The sequence below is a fragment of the Syngnathus typhle genome, linkage group LG6, assembly GCF_033458585.1.
Source record: "Syngnathus typhle isolate RoL2023-S1 ecotype Sweden linkage group LG6, RoL_Styp_1.0, whole genome shotgun sequence".
In the NCBI taxonomy this organism is placed as follows: domain Eukaryota; kingdom Metazoa; phylum Chordata; class Actinopteri; order Syngnathiformes; family Syngnathidae; genus Syngnathus; species Syngnathus typhle.
The window spans coordinates 15,423,276-15,440,629 of record NC_083743.1 but is presented as its reverse complement, the minus strand read 5'-3'; the positions used below and the strand labels follow the sequence as shown (position 1 = coordinate 15,440,629).

General features: G+C 43.6%; 1 protein-coding gene across 1 annotated transcript in view; it reads right to left on the bottom strand.

Moving 5' to 3' along the window:
• Positions 1 to 17,354, bottom strand: part of fat3a (FAT atypical cadherin 3a) — a 189,749-nt gene that overhangs the window by 99,027 nt on the left and 73,368 nt on the right. The window lies entirely within an intron of this gene.

Sequence of the window (17,354 nt, the reverse complement as noted above, 5' to 3'; positions counted from 1 at the left end):
TCTTCTCCCATATGCCCTTCCAGTATTGCACAGTCTCCAGTCTTGGTGGGTCTGCTCTGCTGTTGTTACCCTGCCATTGAGAGTACACTTTTCCTGGTTGGGTTGTGAAGAGCCTGTTTATTCGCCTGGCTTCACTTTCTCTTGTGTATCTCTTTAGGCGGCTGGACAGGGCTAGGAGCCTCTGTTTGGCAGTCTCCAGTGCTTCAGGTATGTTCATCTGGCTGTACTTCTTGGGTGCTGGTTTCTTCATTGCACCTTTCTGGATCTCCGATAGTTGGCTCACGTCTCTCCGCACTGTCTTGATCTTAGCCTCCAACCTTGTTTTCCATGGTGGGTCTTGTATCTCATGCTTGATATTGCTCTTGTAACCAAGCATCTCCAGGATCACTGTTGCTGAAGTGTATATCAACTTATTGGTTTCAGTGATGGTGGTTGTAGGGATTGTTCTCAGTGCTGCATTCAGATCTTCAACCAGGCTTTCTGGTGGTGCTTCTCTTAGCCTTTGTAGTTGGCGTCGGGGTTGGCTGCTGTTCATTCGAGTCATGATCTTATTTTTCAGGTCAGTTGCTGACTTGTTCAGGCTTGCATATTCTCTTGGAGCTGTGTACCCAATTACTTGGGCAGTTGATGTTGACTCCTCTCTGACCTGGTATTCGGGTTCCTGTGTGACTTGGCATCTGTGTTGTACCTCGTCAATCTCAAGTTGTGAACTCTCTCTCCCCTTCTGCGTAGCATCCTGTACTCTTGCACTATATTCTGACTGTCTGCGGTATGCACACTTGCTCCATTTTTGCTCCTCTTATTTATTATGTTTTTTGTTCATTTATCATTTATTCGTCACTCTTATTTATTCATTGTTTGTGCCTTCTTGTTTTTACTTTTTGTGTTGTTTACTTGTGTGTATCAGAGATGGGGAGTCACTGCGACTTGGACTGGAGTCGCTGTTTTGATGACTTGTGACTTGACAAAAATAAAAAAACTTGAGACTCGACTTGGACTTGGAAGTTAAAGACTCGGGACTTGACTTGACTTGGGACACGATGACTGGAATGACTTCAGTGTTATTTAGTTTATGTTTTCAGTTTGAATATAAAATTAATAATACATTTAAAAAAGTAATATCGATAACACGGTAGGAGCGCAAGCTGAGAATGGCGTTGTCATGATTGGATCGCTACCCTGTCAATCAATCAGTCGTGCCCTCTCTACCTACTTAACGTGTTTATTGGAGAATCACGCCCCTTTATATCAGACATGCACAAACATGTTAGCGGGAGCGGTACCGCGAGTCATTACCTTCGGCTAACGTAATTGTGTTTATGACGGCAAAAGACGGACAGCATAGTGCAAGATATGCAACAGAAACATTTCAGACAGCCAGACGACAACTTCAAACTTTGTCCGTTTGAAGTTTATAGAGCTCTGGTGTCTCCAGATGTTACAGATGAAACATAAAATTTTTCTAATGCTCTTTAATGTGTTTCTTCTTTCAGATTTTTTTCAGATTATTTTTTTAGATTATTTTTTCATATTTGCAACTCAAATGTGTCAGACACTGTCGGCAGACGTTCATTTGTTTAGATTTAGCTGTCAATCATTGTATGAGGTAATTTCTTTTTTGTTTGATTCCATGGTGTATTTTACTGAATATCAGTAATTACAGTGCAAATCCAAATTATTGTTATTTTTTAAACAGGTTAGACACATTGGACAATGATGGTTACTTAAAGTTACTTATATCTTGTCCTTTCACGTTACTAAAATCAGATTCTGCGGGTAAAATTGCAATAATAAAGTGACTTGACTTGACCTATTTAAGAACTTGACTTCGACTTGACTTGCCCAAGAAAAAAATGACTTGGGACTTGCTTGAGACTTGAAGGTTAAGACTTGAGACTCACTTGAGACTTGCACATGTGTGACTTGGTCCCATCTCTGGTGTGTATATTGTGTAGAATGTCTTGTCACCGTGGGATAGTGGGAACGTAATTTCAATCTCTTTGTGTGTCTTGAAATGTGATGAAATTGACAATAAAGCAGACTTTGACTTTATAAGCAATCATTAAACCAATAATACTTATACTAACTTCATAAAGACAATGTCTAGTATTTTAAAGTGATTTCATGCAGACCTTATTCCATTTTTAGTGAGCTCTCTGTGTTTTACACTTTTGAACAAGAATTAGGAATTCCAAATTGAATTGACCTTTTAATCCACAATTTTGAGCACATTCATTCATTCATCATACCGCTTATCCCCACGGTGGTCGCGGGCGTGCTGGAGCCTATCCGAGCAGTCATCGGGCAGTAGGTGGGGGACACCCTGGACCGGTTGCCAGCCAATCGCAGGGTACACAGAGACGAACAACCGTCCGCACTCGCACCTAGGGGCAATTTGGAGTGCTCAATTGGCCTACCAAGCATTTTTTTTGGGGGGGGGGATGTTGGAAGAAATTGGAGTGCCTGGAGAAAACCCATACGGGCATGGGGAGAACATGCAAACTCCACATAGGAGGTAGAATCAAACCCGCATCCTCCGGGTAAAGATACTAACAATACAGAAACAAAAAATATTACACAAGCTGTTGATGTAGAGTAGCCAAACCTTGCAGCAGGTGCTGCTCCAATAAATTTATTCAGCACTCCAAATCACTACCCACTGATGTAAGCATGATATGAGATGCAAATATTTGATGTTTAAGCGTCCTACGGGATACTTTCTGTTGATGCTTTCTGTTGTCGGGTATCATAACCTGTAGTTAATCTCGGCCTGCATTATATATTAGAACTCAGATTGTAATTTTAATTTTTTTAAACTGTTTTGTACAGTGTGTACAACTTTCTGCTTTTCTGCTGTTGAATGTTAGTCAAAGCTTAATGAGGTAATCATTGAGTTCCATGTTGCTGTCTGTTTTTTCTCAACAATTATAGTATAAAGGGCGGGGAGTCATTCCAGATAATCATCAAAGAATCATCAATGTAACAAACCTGAGGAAGTAAATGATATCTTCCTCTCCACACACATTCATACTGTATGTAGGATTCGTCGACATTGATAGTTTCACTTGGGGAAGTCGGGCTGAAAAATGTAGTCTAAATTTATTATGAGCTTCTCCATTAAAGCATGAGCGCAAATTTAGGGCCTAAGAGCTTTACCCGTACATGTTGTGTGGTGTGTGCGTGTAGATGTGTGTGTGCGTGTGTATGTGTGCACGTGCATGCACCCTGCATAACACATGTAAGAATCTAGTAGGATTTCTTGTACTTTGTAGTGATAGTCAAAAAGAAGAATACAAAAGAAATACAGTACAGTACACACACACACACACACACACACATCCCATGTCAGCATCTTCAGCACCCTGGCCAGTTCCGTTCCTCTTACTCTTCCATGTTACACATCATTCACACCCACGCCTACAGTAATCACTGCTGATTACCGGCCACCTGTCACCGGTTTATCTACTCCACTACTTAAACGCTGCAATCCCGTCACTCCCTGTCAGATCGTCCCTTGTTGCTCCTTCTTCATGTTCCATTTAACATCTGATTCCTGTTGCCAACTTTGTTTGCACGTCTGTCTGACCGACTATCCCGAACGCTGGCTGCCCTGACCACTCGCCCGTTCTCGGTCACAACTTTCCCTCACTTTCTGCCTGGTGTTTTTTCTGGGACTCTCCATGCCCTGTCAGGCTTAATCATTCGCCAGTCCCCGACTACGAGATCGCCTTGTTCTTTGTCCACAGTGACGCACGAAAAGCCCTCTGTCCGCTAGTCGACTCAAAGACTTGCTGTCCGCAATCCTAGTACTGTACAGTGTTCTGTGTGTGTGTGTGCACATTTATATGCACTTTTTGTCCGATCGCCAAGGGGCACTAAAATGGGCGATAATATGTATATTTGCCTTATGTAGTATGCAATACCTGCATCTCACTGGTGATCTTAACACTGGAACAGCGGCTGTTTTGATCCACCTCTAACAGCGGGGTGCGTCAATTGACGCTCCATTGATGCGACACGTTACCGTCGCACATCACATGTTGCGCACGTCATGTTATCGCGATCGTCTTGTTCGAGCGCACGCCCCGATAACGTAATTGTGTGAGGATATTGTAGCGGAGTGACGAGTGTAATTGTATAATAGTTTATGGAGAAAAACAATTTAACAGGGACATTCGACGTGCTGTCAAATCAGTCATATCATAATAATAATAATTATCAGGCGATAATTAGAATAACGCATGTATGTGTGTGTATATCTATCTAACTATCTGTCTGTCTGTCTGTCTGTCTATCGGATGGCCGCCTCGGTTAATCGCTCTCTGCTACTTTGTGTTTTTTTGTGTTTTTTGCGTCTTCTGCTGCCCAACCCGGATCACTTTTAGCATAGAAGAACCGTCATTGTCAGTCTGTTATTTTCAAGCCAAATGGAGCTGTAATGGTCAGTCGTCTGGCAGTCCGCCATTGTCAGGGTCCGGGGTGGCATGTTTCTTTCATCCACAGGGAGTAACTGTGAGCAGAGTGCAGAGGGCCCAGGTGTGACTCACGCTGTCTCTGCCCTGGATGGGAGAGGGCTCTCTAGCATAACCCAACACACCAGACCCGTGGAGCTAGTCGTCTCTGGCAACCATCGTGAAGTCATTTCCTTTTATGTCTTCCCCGTAAGACAGTCAGCTCTTGTACTTGGTTTCCCCTGGCTCCAGAGACACAACCCTCAGATCAACTGGTCAGAATGCCTTGTCCTCTTGTCTTCAGTCTGCCGTGCCATCTCGCCCGCCTCTAGTAGCACCCGAGGAATCTGGGCTGATTGACCTTTCACAGGTGCCCAGAGAATACCATGACCTAAGACAGGTTTTTAACAAGAGCAAGGCTTCATCCTTACCACCGCATCGCCCCTATGATTGCGTCATAGAGCTTCTTTCCGGAGCTCCGCTACCGTCCAGTGGACTCTACAATATCTCACGCACCGAGACACAAGCTATGGAGACTTACATCAATGAATCACTGGCCACTAGCTTCATTCGCCCGTCCTCCTCACCCCTGGGGGCAGGTTTCTTCTTTGTGGGCAAGAAGGATAAGACTCTCCGCCCTTGCATGACTACCGTGGCCTCAACCTCATCACCGTCAAAAACAGGTATCCTCTTCCCTTTCTTTCATCAGCATTTGAACCAGTCCAGGAATCCACCATCTTCACCAAGCTCGACCTCCGTAATGCATATCATCTGGTCAGGATCTGCCAGGGAGATAAGTAGAAGACCGCTTTCAAGACCCCGCTAGGCCACTTCGAGTACCTGGTCATGCCTTTTGGACTTTGCAACGCCTCCGGAGTCTTCCAAGCCTTAGTCAACGATGTCCTTCGGGACTTACTCAACATATTCGTCTTTGTCTACTTTGATGACATCCTCATCTATTCACGGAACCCCTCCGAACATCGCCATCATGTCCACCTGGTGCTGCAGCGTCTCCTGGAAAATCGCTTATTTGTCAAGGCTGAGAAGTGCGAGTTCCACAAACATTCCGTCACATTCTTAGGATTCATTCTCGAGGGAGGTCAGGTTCGGCCTGACCCCAACAAGATCAAGGTCATCTTGGACTGGCCTGTTCCAGAGAACCGCAACCAGGTCCAACGTTTCCTCGGGTTTGCCAATTTTTACCGCCGATTCATCCGCAACTACAGTCAGACAGCCGCTCCCCTAGCAGCCTTGACCTCTACCAAGACAACATTTACCTGGACTCAAGAAGCCAAAGCCGCGTTCATCACTTTAAAGGAGAAGTTCTCACAGGCACAAATCCTGATTCATCCAGATCCCAGCAAACAATTTACCCTGGAGGTTGACCCTTCCGACAGTGGAGTAGGGACTATCTTGTCACAGCGCTCGGACTTTGATGGGAAGCTTCACCCCATGTGGCTTTTTCTCTCGACGTCTGTCACCCGCAGAGAGGAATTATGATGTCGGTGACTGGGAACCTTTTGCCATTAAAGTGGCGCTTGAGGAGTGGCGTCACTGGCTGGAGGGCACTGAGCAACCGGTGCTGGTCTAGACCGACCACAAGAACCTGTCATATCTACAGTCCGCCAAACGGCAGAATCCTCGCCAGTCTCGCTGGTCCTTGTTTTTCTCTCGTTTTTTCTCTCGTCCATTTCTTATCGCCCAGGCTCCCAGAACACGAAGCCAGATGCCTTGTCCCGCCAATTCGCTCCCGGCGAGTCTGTGGAGGAACCAGCTCCAATCCTTCCCCCCAGTTGTACCATAGGCTCCCTCTCCTGGGATATCGAGGGGCTCGTTGCTCAAGCTCAGCTACGGGAACCCGATCCAGGCACAGGGCCACGGGGAAAGACCTACGTCCCTTCCTCAGTCCGTCCTCGCCTAATCAACTGGTTTCATTTCATTCAACGAAATTCTCAGCCCATCCTGGGACCAGCCGCATCATCATGTTGATCACCAGACGCTTCTGGTGGCCACAAGGACGTCAGGGAATACGTTCTCGCCTGTCCCATCTGTGCTCGCAACAAGTCCTCCCTGCTGGTCTTCTACAGCCTCTCGCCATACCCAACCGCCCCTGGTCCCATATTGCATTAAATTCCGTCACTGGCCTGCCCGTTTCACAGGGAATGACCACCATCCTCATCATCATCGACCGTTTCGCCAAGTCATGTCATCTTATACCGCTCAAAAAACTCCCCTCTGCATTCCAGACAGCTCAGCTTCTCATCAAACACGTATTCCGTCTCCACGGTATCCCGCAGGAGATCCTGTCTGATCGAGGTCCCCAGTTCATATCCCAGGTAGGGAAACAGTTCTGTTCAGCCCTTGATGCGAAGGTCTCCCTGACATCGGGCTACCATCCCCAGACGAACGGGCAGACCGAGCGCTTGAACCAGGCGCTCGAGTCCGCGCTCCGATGTCTCTGCTCCGATACCCCATCTGAGTGGAACAAGTTTCTCCCCTGGGTAGAGTATGCCCACGACTCTCATGTCTCCTCTGCCACAGGACTCTCCCCGTTTGAGATTTCATTAGGTTATCAACCGCCGCTGTTCCGGGCCGACGAGAAGGAGATTGCAGTCACGTCTGTTTGCCACCATATCCGACGCTGCAAGAGCATTTGGTCAAACACTGTCAAAGCCCTTCGTCGGTCGATCGAACAGAACCGCAAGTATGCCGACCGATGACGCACGCCTGCCCCTCCTTATCCCCCAGGTCAGAAGGTCTGGCTTTCCTCTCGGGACGCCCCCCTCAAGTCGGTGTCCCGGAAACTGGCCCCCCGCTTTATCGGGCCATATGAGATCCTGGCATTAATTAGTCCCTCGGCGGTCCGTCTCCGTCTTCGTCCGAGCCTCCGAGTCCATCCCACCTTCCACGTCTCTCAGATAAAGCCAGTCGAGTCCAGTGCGCTTCTTCCCCCGGCTGTGCCCGTGCCTCCTGCCCGGGATCTTGATCTTTACCCTGTCTGACGGATCGTGGACGCCCGTCGGCGGGGCTGGGGGTGGCAGTACCTTGTCGACTGGGAGGGCTACGGTCCCGAGGACCGGTCGTGGGTGCCCCGTTCCGACATCTGCGACCCTGCCCTCGTCTCGGACTACTGGCCATCACTCCCTTCTTCCTCTTCTGGGCTGCCGGGGGGCGGCCGTTGAGGGGGGGGGGCGTGTCAAGGTCCGGGGTGGCATGTTTCTTTTATCCACAAGGAGCAACTGTGAGCAGAGTACAGAGGGCCTAGGTGTGACTCATCAGGCTCGTTGAGGCGTGCTCTTAAGGAGCATGCTGTCGACTGCTCGTCGCCTGAGTGTCGCCATGCTCTTCAGGTTCCTCTGGTCCGCAGTAAGATCTCCGTCACAGTCACGTTGATTCCTCTGACCAGGTCTTGTGCATCCTGCTTGCAGATTACTTTGACCGATCACCACCGAGATCCACCCCGTCCTGGCTGAACTCCTCACGCCCCGCTCCGTGCTCCTGGCTCCGATCATTCCGCTCTACCTCACCGCAGCTCCTCCAATAAACACTCCTAACTCATTCTGGACATCTGAGTTGGTTTTTCTGCATGTGGGTCAAATCACTCGTTACAACGATGACAGCCATTACTTTTTTAAGCGCTTCCGTCATTTGTCAATTGTCATTACACAATCTCCTAACCTTAAAAATGTCTAGTATTCAAAGCAATAGTGTGATCTCTTAGCTCAATCTTATTTATGGAGCACATTATAAACAGGCTCGCCAAACCATGGGTCAGATAGCCAAGGACTGGTCAGCCACTTGCTAATGGTGCATGGCTAATCAGAAAATCTTGACATTTTCTGTTGTCGGTCTGATTGGGCTGCATTGGCACATGTTCAGTTAGTGTGTATAGATCAGCTTCGGTGTGCGATTGATAGCAGTGATGCACTGACGGCAGTGGTGCATTTGAGGTCTGCCGGAAACTCCAGTATGTAGTTCGAAGGGAGAACCTAGATTTATTGTGGCTTTTACGCCAACATAACACAGATGAGTCATGACACCTTCACTGTGATAACCACTCAGCTGCTGCCAGAACAGCTTAAAACATGACTTTGTTCTTGTTGCTGCAATATTAATGCAGCTAGCCTAAAACAGTAAACACAGTCATGTTGATTTTTTTAGATTTTAATCACAACCAGTTTCTTACACTGTCGAAAAACGTTTTAAAAACTCTCACTTTTTGTAGAAAAGGTATAAATATAATAAAAAAACATGTTTTATTCAATCTCTCTCCCGCTCATTCTCTCTCTCTTTCTCCCCCTCCGGTAGACATGTTCAAATGTTCACTGCAATGAATGTCAACCAGTAAAGAACATAAGTTCTTTAATGGGTGGCAAGGTGATGCATTGGTTAGCACGTCCGCCTCACAGTGTGGAGGTTGTGGGTTCGATTCTAGTTCCAGCCTTACTCCGAAGTCAGCTGGAATAGGCTCCAGCACACTCATGACGCTCGAGAGAAGAAGCGATTCAGAAAATGAATGGCTTATCAATATAATGACGTCCTGAGTTGCAGTTTACAACCCGGCATTGGTGGCACCTAAGATAGATTTGTAAATCCGGCTTACTATAAATAAATACCTCCATGACACCAAGGTTAAGTGTTGTAATACCATCCCTTTATTGAGTTATACGTTTTGAACTCAGATTTGAATGAAAAAATGTAATTAAACTTAACTGAAGATACTTTTATGTACTAAACAGGAATATGTTTGGTGAGCTCCATCAGTGTGATATTTATTTTCTTAACTCCCACACGTTTTTCATGACGACTTCAATTTCTGACAAGTGCCTGTTATTAACTAAATTAAAATTATGCAAGTTAACTACAAACTCACAAATACCAATAAACAATGTACAAGTGTTCATGTAGGCGTTGGCTACCCAACATCGAGGGCAACCACAAGCTGTGATTACCCGTTATTTTGTTCCTCAGCGTAGGAAATTTCTCACGCATGCGTGTTTGTGTGTGTGTGAATGTGTGCATGTGTGTTTGATTAGTTGATAAATTAAATATTTCTTCAAGATTTGCTCTTTGTCCTTAGGGACTAGTCACATATTACATGGTTGCATAGGCTTTGCAATGAGAATTTTGAGTCTTTGCACCTGCAAAAAAATGTATTTTTCCTTGTTAAGTAGATAAGGGAATGTACTAGAACAGAATAAGGAATGTGTGTGGAGCACAGAGTTTCAACTGGGGTTATCTTCTAGCTGAAAAAGATATATGTCGAGTTTTGTCAAACTATAAATTTTTATATTTACAGTAGGTTAACAATTGTCATTTTCTATTCTAATAGTATGCGATAAATGTGACACTTTTCACTTTCATAATGACAGTATGTTTTGTGCCATAAATATTGTGCTGAAATTATGTTTCACAAGTCTGTAAAAGCAACAGACAAAATGCTTGTGTTGGTTAAATGAGTTGTTTCAGTACACTTAATTTAGTTGCAAGTGCTCACCAGAAGAACATTAGACTGGGTGTAGCACAATTACTCCTTCATCCACTTCCCCCCATTGGCCCACACTTGACAGTGTTCCATGGTCAAGCATGTTTACGTATGTATGTAATAACATCGACATAGCAGAATGCTCTGAGACTGCAAGAGGAAGCAAAGCGTCCTTTAAAAGCCTCACCCCTCCCAAACAAAAAGATATATAAAATATGTTTTGCTGTCTGTACATTCTATTAACTAATTATGCACTAGAATACCTTCATCTTTTGTTCAGAATTAGCTCCTTATGACAGAAAACTGACCTGACTTCCTTCCCATTGCCCGCAGCACCACTGCGCTTTACACAACTGGACCCTGAGTATTTATTACTTCATTGAGAGGGTTGTTTTACTGCATGAAACTTGACGGTCATTCGATAAATGCGGAGCTTTATACCACCCAACGGACACTCAGCGTCAGGTCTATGGGGTAATGAGCTAACGCGGATGATGATTAGATGATCTGATGAGCTTCCCCTCATTTGAATGGTCAGCATCCGCCACTGCTTCATAGACTGCATTGCTCCAACTTTTCAAATTACAAGCTCCGGTTAGCTTCACGTTAACTAGCAAAAAGAACGAGACGAGCGGATGGATTTAAAATTGGACCAAAGCAATAAGCATTTCAGGAAATGGATCGATGGTTATGACCACGGTCGGATCTGCGGTTGCCAGTGAATGATGAGGGATCATGAAGATTAAAGTAAGGCCTAGTAGAGTCTTTACTGTAGTGTTCTGCGATGGTCTGTTTGTTAAATCCCCAGTTATAAAATGACCATTTATAAAATGAGCTTGTACATAGCTGCTTGTTTAATGGTAGTAAAGACCCACTCCACATAAAAATCCCTAAAGAATCCAAAAGACAAACATGAACATTATCAGTTGCACATCTATGGTCTCGACAACTAGCTCCTAAGAAGAAGCCTGTAAGCTGACCCCTCCAGCGTTTGCCCCAAGGACTATTCATCATAACTTTGCAACACCAACGTGTGCAATAAGCAACCCAGATTCTACAGTTGGCCACAATGCAAAGTAAGATTCGACTTTTAATAAGCCATTAGGTGGAGAAGATACGTCAGTTTTCAAATGAGTTTTCAAATAAACGAGTATCTGTCTGATTGTCTGCCTGCCTGCCTGCCTGCTTGCCTGCCGGTCTGTCTGTCTGTCTGTCTGTCTGTCTGTCTGTCTGTGTCTATGTCTATGTCTATGTCTACCTCTGTCTGTCTCTATCTGTGTCTATCTGTGTCTGTGTCTATCCATCTCTTTGTCTATCTATCTAAACACAATATACTGTAAAATATAGAAAACAGACACCCTACTTCTGGTCTATAATGCAGTTGTGGACACACATGGTCATGAGTACAACACTGCAAGACTTTCTTGGAGTTGGGAGGACGCTTGGAGACACCAAAAAATTACTTATTACCGCTTATATATGTAATTTAGAACAGAATTCGTGTTTTTTTTTTATCTGTCCCACGTGATATCAATCAATACTGGCCAACACGTTTTACCAATCCATATTCTGCAAGATTTAAATCCAATGAAGCAATTGCTATGATAAATCATCATCACATTAAAATGAGTAATACTACAATCAAACAAATCTCAATTAGAATGTAGACAAGAAAATATATCCCGTTATTATCAACCACTTTTAAATTAGATACAGTTTACAGTACATTAGTGCCTTTGCAGATACCAATTTAATTCATTCGAGGACCACGTTTGTAACTTGAAACACTTGTATCTCAAATCTGTTCAAAAACACACACGGATGCACGCATCTCACACACGCACACACACGCACACACACGCACACACACACACACACACGCACACACACACGCACACACAAACACACAAACACACACACACACTAAATAAAAAAAATAAAAATACAATCATCACATCAACAGCATGCCAGATATTAGGTATTTACAGATAGAGTAACTTGTACGCATGCAAGTGTGCGTCCCCGTTTCCATCCTCTGTGCTTTGGATTAAAGACGCTCTACAAAGCTGGTTTTGTTGGGAGACAAAGATGCAGCCCTCCCTCCCAGTTACAAATTAATTACAGTACAAATAGAGGCCATGAATTCTGTTCCACAATACCCACGCCTTTCTATCATTCTGTCACCTAAAACAGGAGCGGTGACAGAGTGATTAAGAGTCTTGATGTGAGGAGCATTCAACTGAACGTAGTGGGTGGAGGCATAGCATAGAAAGGTTAGGTTTTGGAGGAAATGTTTGCACATTTGTTGATAGCTCTTTAACAAATGTACACACACACGCACCCACACGCACTCACACACAAATACACACGCACGCACACACGTTTGTAATTTGAGACACTTGTCTCTCAAATAATCTGTTCAAGCACGCACACACGCATAGGTGAGGGTAGATTGATCGGTAAATCAAGAGCTGCACCGATCGGCCCGTCAATCTACTCGTCAATCTCCCGGCCCATTCCCCCATCACTTGTGAACAACGCTCATCTACTTTGTACAGCATCTTTTTTCTAACCTACAGAGGGCACACACCCCTTTTCCGACTCAGACCCACGGTCCCAGATTTGGAGGTGCGGATTTTCATCCCAACCACTTGACACTGCTGTGAACCACTCCAGAGAGGGCAGGAGATTGTGGCACTCAGCCTTTGCAGAGTGCCAATTCACTGGAAACATTGCAGTGCAATGTTAGTTCAATTAATTTGTATTTATTGCTGACTTTGTTCATGTTGATGATTGTCAATATGCTCTAATAAAAAAAACTTTCCACATCCTTCAAGATTGATATTTTGCTTTTTCTTAAGAAAAAAATGTTTATTTTTACCGAACTCATAGTAATATCAGTGCTGTATCATTATCGAGAGATTTGGCAAAAACATCTACGTATGTTTGTACCGTATTTTCCGGACTATAAATCACAGTTTATTTCATAGTTTGGCTAGGGGTGCGATTTATACTCTAGACTAGGGGTGTCCAAACTACGGCCCGTGGGCCAACTGCGGCCCGCGGTCCAGTTTTTATTGGCCCGCAGCAAATTCTGAAAACATAATTGAATATGGCCCGCACAAGAAGCTTGAGCTCAAGTTGCACTTCTCAGTTTCCACACTAGATGGAGCCCGCCACACAAAGCGTTTGACGTCTCATTAGCGTCTAGAGTCTAGAGTCAGGGGTGTCAAACTCATTTTTTTCGCAGGCCGCATTGTAGTCATAGCTTCTTTCGGAGGGCCATTACGAATGTCAACCCAAATAAATATATGAGCACCTCACATTATATACAGTAAAAGCTACAAAACAAACTGACAAATAACTCATTTTCAAATCAGACGGGTAAAAACTGGTCAAATATTAAAAAAAAGGTATTATTAAAAGTGAAGACAATTTGCAATCCTAGTAATGACATCATGAATTTGATGCACAATTTTCTTCGCGGGCCACATAAAATGATGTGGCGGGCTGTATCTGGCCCCCGGGCCTTGAGTTTGACACCTGTGCTCTAGAGCGTCTTAAGTCGGAAATTATAAACCCATTATTATATCATTTTACATGTTATTTTCACATTAAACCGCAAGAGGGCGCAGTAGGTCTGTGTTGATATTTGTGTTGAAGAGTCTGACATAAGTGATGTACAAGAAGAAGCGCCGCATCTTCTACCGACGATGTTAACGGAGTTGTTTAAAAGTGACACAGAGGATGAAGACTTCATTGAATTTAGGGATTTGGAGTGACACGGATGGTTTGGTAAACTTGTTAGCATGCCATTTATGCTATAGTTATCTGAATAACTCTTAATATGTTAATATACCAGGCACGTTCTCAGTTCGTTGTTTATGTGTCATGTAACGTTAGCATACCTTACAATTATTCAGCTTGTTGTTGCCTCTATTCTATTTTTATTTCAAATTGCCTTTAAAGATAACATGTCTGTTCTTGGTGTTGGATTGTATCAAATACATTTCCCCCCAAAATGCGATTTATACTCCAGTGCGACTTCTATATGTCTTTTCCTTCTTTATTATGCATTTTATGGCTGGTGCGACTCGTACTCCGGAGCGACTTGTAGTCCGGAAAATACTGTATAAAATTTTGTCCATATCACGATTTCCATTTTCAGGGTTAATTCAAAAGGGGCTTTATTGACGTAGGAGAATATTATTTGCAGTACCAGTTTTAAAAATGGCTTTGTCTCTATTGTCAACATTCCGTTGTCACGTGTCAGCACGATCAGCACCTTTGACAGTTTGGTGTCTCTGGTCATGCCCCTCCAGTCCTGTTATGCTCCGTGACCCACATTGCTCTCAGCCACGTCCGGCAGTGATCACCACTGATTGCACGCACCTGCTGTCTATCACCACACCTGCTCACGGCTTATTGACTCTCCTATTTAAACACTGCACTCCATCCATTCCAGGTCGGTTCATCTGCTTTGACACAGGAACACCTGTTCCTGCTCTGTTTCCTGTTACCTGAATCGCTGTGTAGCGCCTGTTTTGCGCCCTCTCCCAGATCTGACCTCTCCCTGATTATGCAATTGCCTTGCCCTTAGCTACCTCGACGACGCACGAGGCTTGCTCGGCAACAGGTTTGTCAGCCTGCCGCGTGCACCTGCCCTGCTGCAGTTCCAGTTTCCCCTTTCTCTGTCTCTAAATAATAACATCCGTGATGCACATGGTTGCCCTCCCTCGTCCATGACAGAACGAACCGGCCAAGAATGCAACCAGCACGAGGTCGGTCATGGACTGTCTTGAACTCCTTCGTGACATCCGCATTTCATTTTGCCCATCTTGGACTGTGGAACTGTCAGACTTTAAAAAAAAGCTGTCAGCTGTTATGATTCTATCCAAGTGCAAATCAAATTTCACCGTAACCCGAACACCCACTCCCATAAGGCCTACTTATGCATATCTCTGTGATATAACAGTTCAACACAATAAATACAATCATGAAGCAGTGAATGATACACACTCCCAATCGACAATAAAAAGTATTTTAGTAATACAGTAATCCCTGATTTGTCACGGATAAATGATTCTAAAAACCACTCGCGATAAGTGAAATCCGCGAAAAACGGTCACCCTCTCATCTGTACATTTTTTGTGTCAATAAATGGATATGAAACCATTTAAGTGCATATTTTATTATTAGAACATTAAATAATTGTTTCAAACATGGAAATAATACATAAATAGTATAAATAACATACTGACATTTTTGTATAAATATTGAAAATATAAATATTATACGTGTGTGCGTGTAACATTTTAACAAGAAGTACTGGGCAGGCTAACGGGTTAGCGGAAAGATGCTAATTCACGATCCGTGAAAACGGACCTCTAAATGAATGTAAACGAACATTTGGAGCAATACTACATTGTCCCAAAGGTTAGACACGTGATCGTTCATCTCACTTGTTAGGCGACCCACTTACACCGCCAATGACTCCTGTACCACTGTAACCGACACATGTACACGAACGCTAAACAGGAAGTAGTATCGCCTGAAAACGCCCTTCAAAATAAATCACCCTACCTCAAATCAAAGCACGGCTGAATAACATAAATAACATGGAGAATTCTTAACATACTGTAAATATGTTTTTAGAACAACTTTTATTATTGCAATTTTTTTACAACAAGGTACAAGTGTACATACTGTAAATATGTTTTTAGAACTCTTTTATTAGTATAAAAAAAAATCTAGAACAAGGTACAACACTGTAAATATGTTTTTAAAACTCCTATTATTATAAAAAAAAATTATAAAAAGGTACAAGTGTACCCACTGCAATTGTGTGGGCACACCTTGCCTTCTGCTGGTGTGTGGGCAAATTTCGTGCCATAATTCCTCAATTTAGAAGTTTTATTTTGACTTTTACATTTTTTTTAATTTGGAAAAAAATCTGCGATGTAGTGAAACTGCGACAAACGAACCGCAATGTAGCGAGGGATTACTGTATCGAACTTTTTTTCCCCGAATTAATGTAAAATACGCTTTGCCCAAATGTTGAACACACCAGTGGCGTAGCCAGGAATTTTTCCAGTAGGGGCGCGCGCCCACAGGCCCCACAACCAGATGTTTCAATGTAAAACAAACTTATATTTTAACATATAGTTCCAGGGTAATAAATCAACTCAGTAATCAATAATAACTTGGAATTTCTTAGAAGTACAACCTTGTTTATTGAACATAGATCAGCAGTTACAACATCCATTCATATTGGAGTGGTATAGCATAATGAAATCCAGGCAACATAAGAGAGATTCATAACTGAGATTCAGTATTTTACTTCAATAACTACAATGAATAACAAATACACTGCTATAATGAATATGAAAAATATATGAGCCAAAAATATAGTCCACCTTGGGTTTAGTAAGAAATACATTCTAAGAAAACACAGTCACTACTATGAGGGAAGGAGTGCTGATTAGAATGATCAGTTTCTCAATTCAGTATTTTAGTTCAATAACTACAATGCACAATACACTGCTCTAATGAATATGAAAAATATATGCCTATAGGCCTAATATAATTTGATATAGGCTAATAATAATTTGAATAATTGGGCTACTAATTATTAAATTAGTTTTATTCAACAACTAAATTAGGCCATGCTCACAGGCTATAGTATATAACCTACCCATTTTTTGCTGAGTAAGAGTTGCATGCCGATCAGGAGCAGGATCACCATCAAGAGCAGCAGGAGAACCAGCGGTCTCATCAGCAGCAGTAGCACTAGTTGTACCAGTTGGCGTTGCACTGCCACTCGTGCATGCAGAATCGATAGTGATTGTGACACTGGCACTGCTCGACTCTGACTCTGAGTAGCTCCCGAGTCGACTTTCAGGAACTCTACCAATGCTACAGCTAGCGCGAGAAGCATCATCCTCTTCCTGACAATTTTTTGCTTTAGGTACACCAAAGAAATCGGTAATTCGCTTTTTATTCATCTTCATGTAGGAGAAAAAAAATCGAACATCACCCACGCCGTTCGCTGATCGCTAAAACAACATCCGGGTCCGGGAGGCAAACGGTGAATGGATAACATCGCGCACATAGAATACACAAGCACATTCGCGCAAGACCGAAAGAAAAAAACGGCATGAAAATGAAGAATCGAAAAAGCTCGATTTTTTTTCAACCGGGGAGCAGGGAGTCCTAAGCGGGGCGCCGCCCCGGCTCGCCCCGGCTTGGCTACGCCACTGGAACACACCATAATATTAGTGAATGATTTTATACATAATTATTGTGTTTTAAAAAACTGTCTCGATTATATATGCTGATGTGAGTGCTTGTGTGTGTGGACGTGGATAATTTTAGTTTTAAGTTGTAATTGCATTTGTAGGGTTTTTTAACAGCTTCGA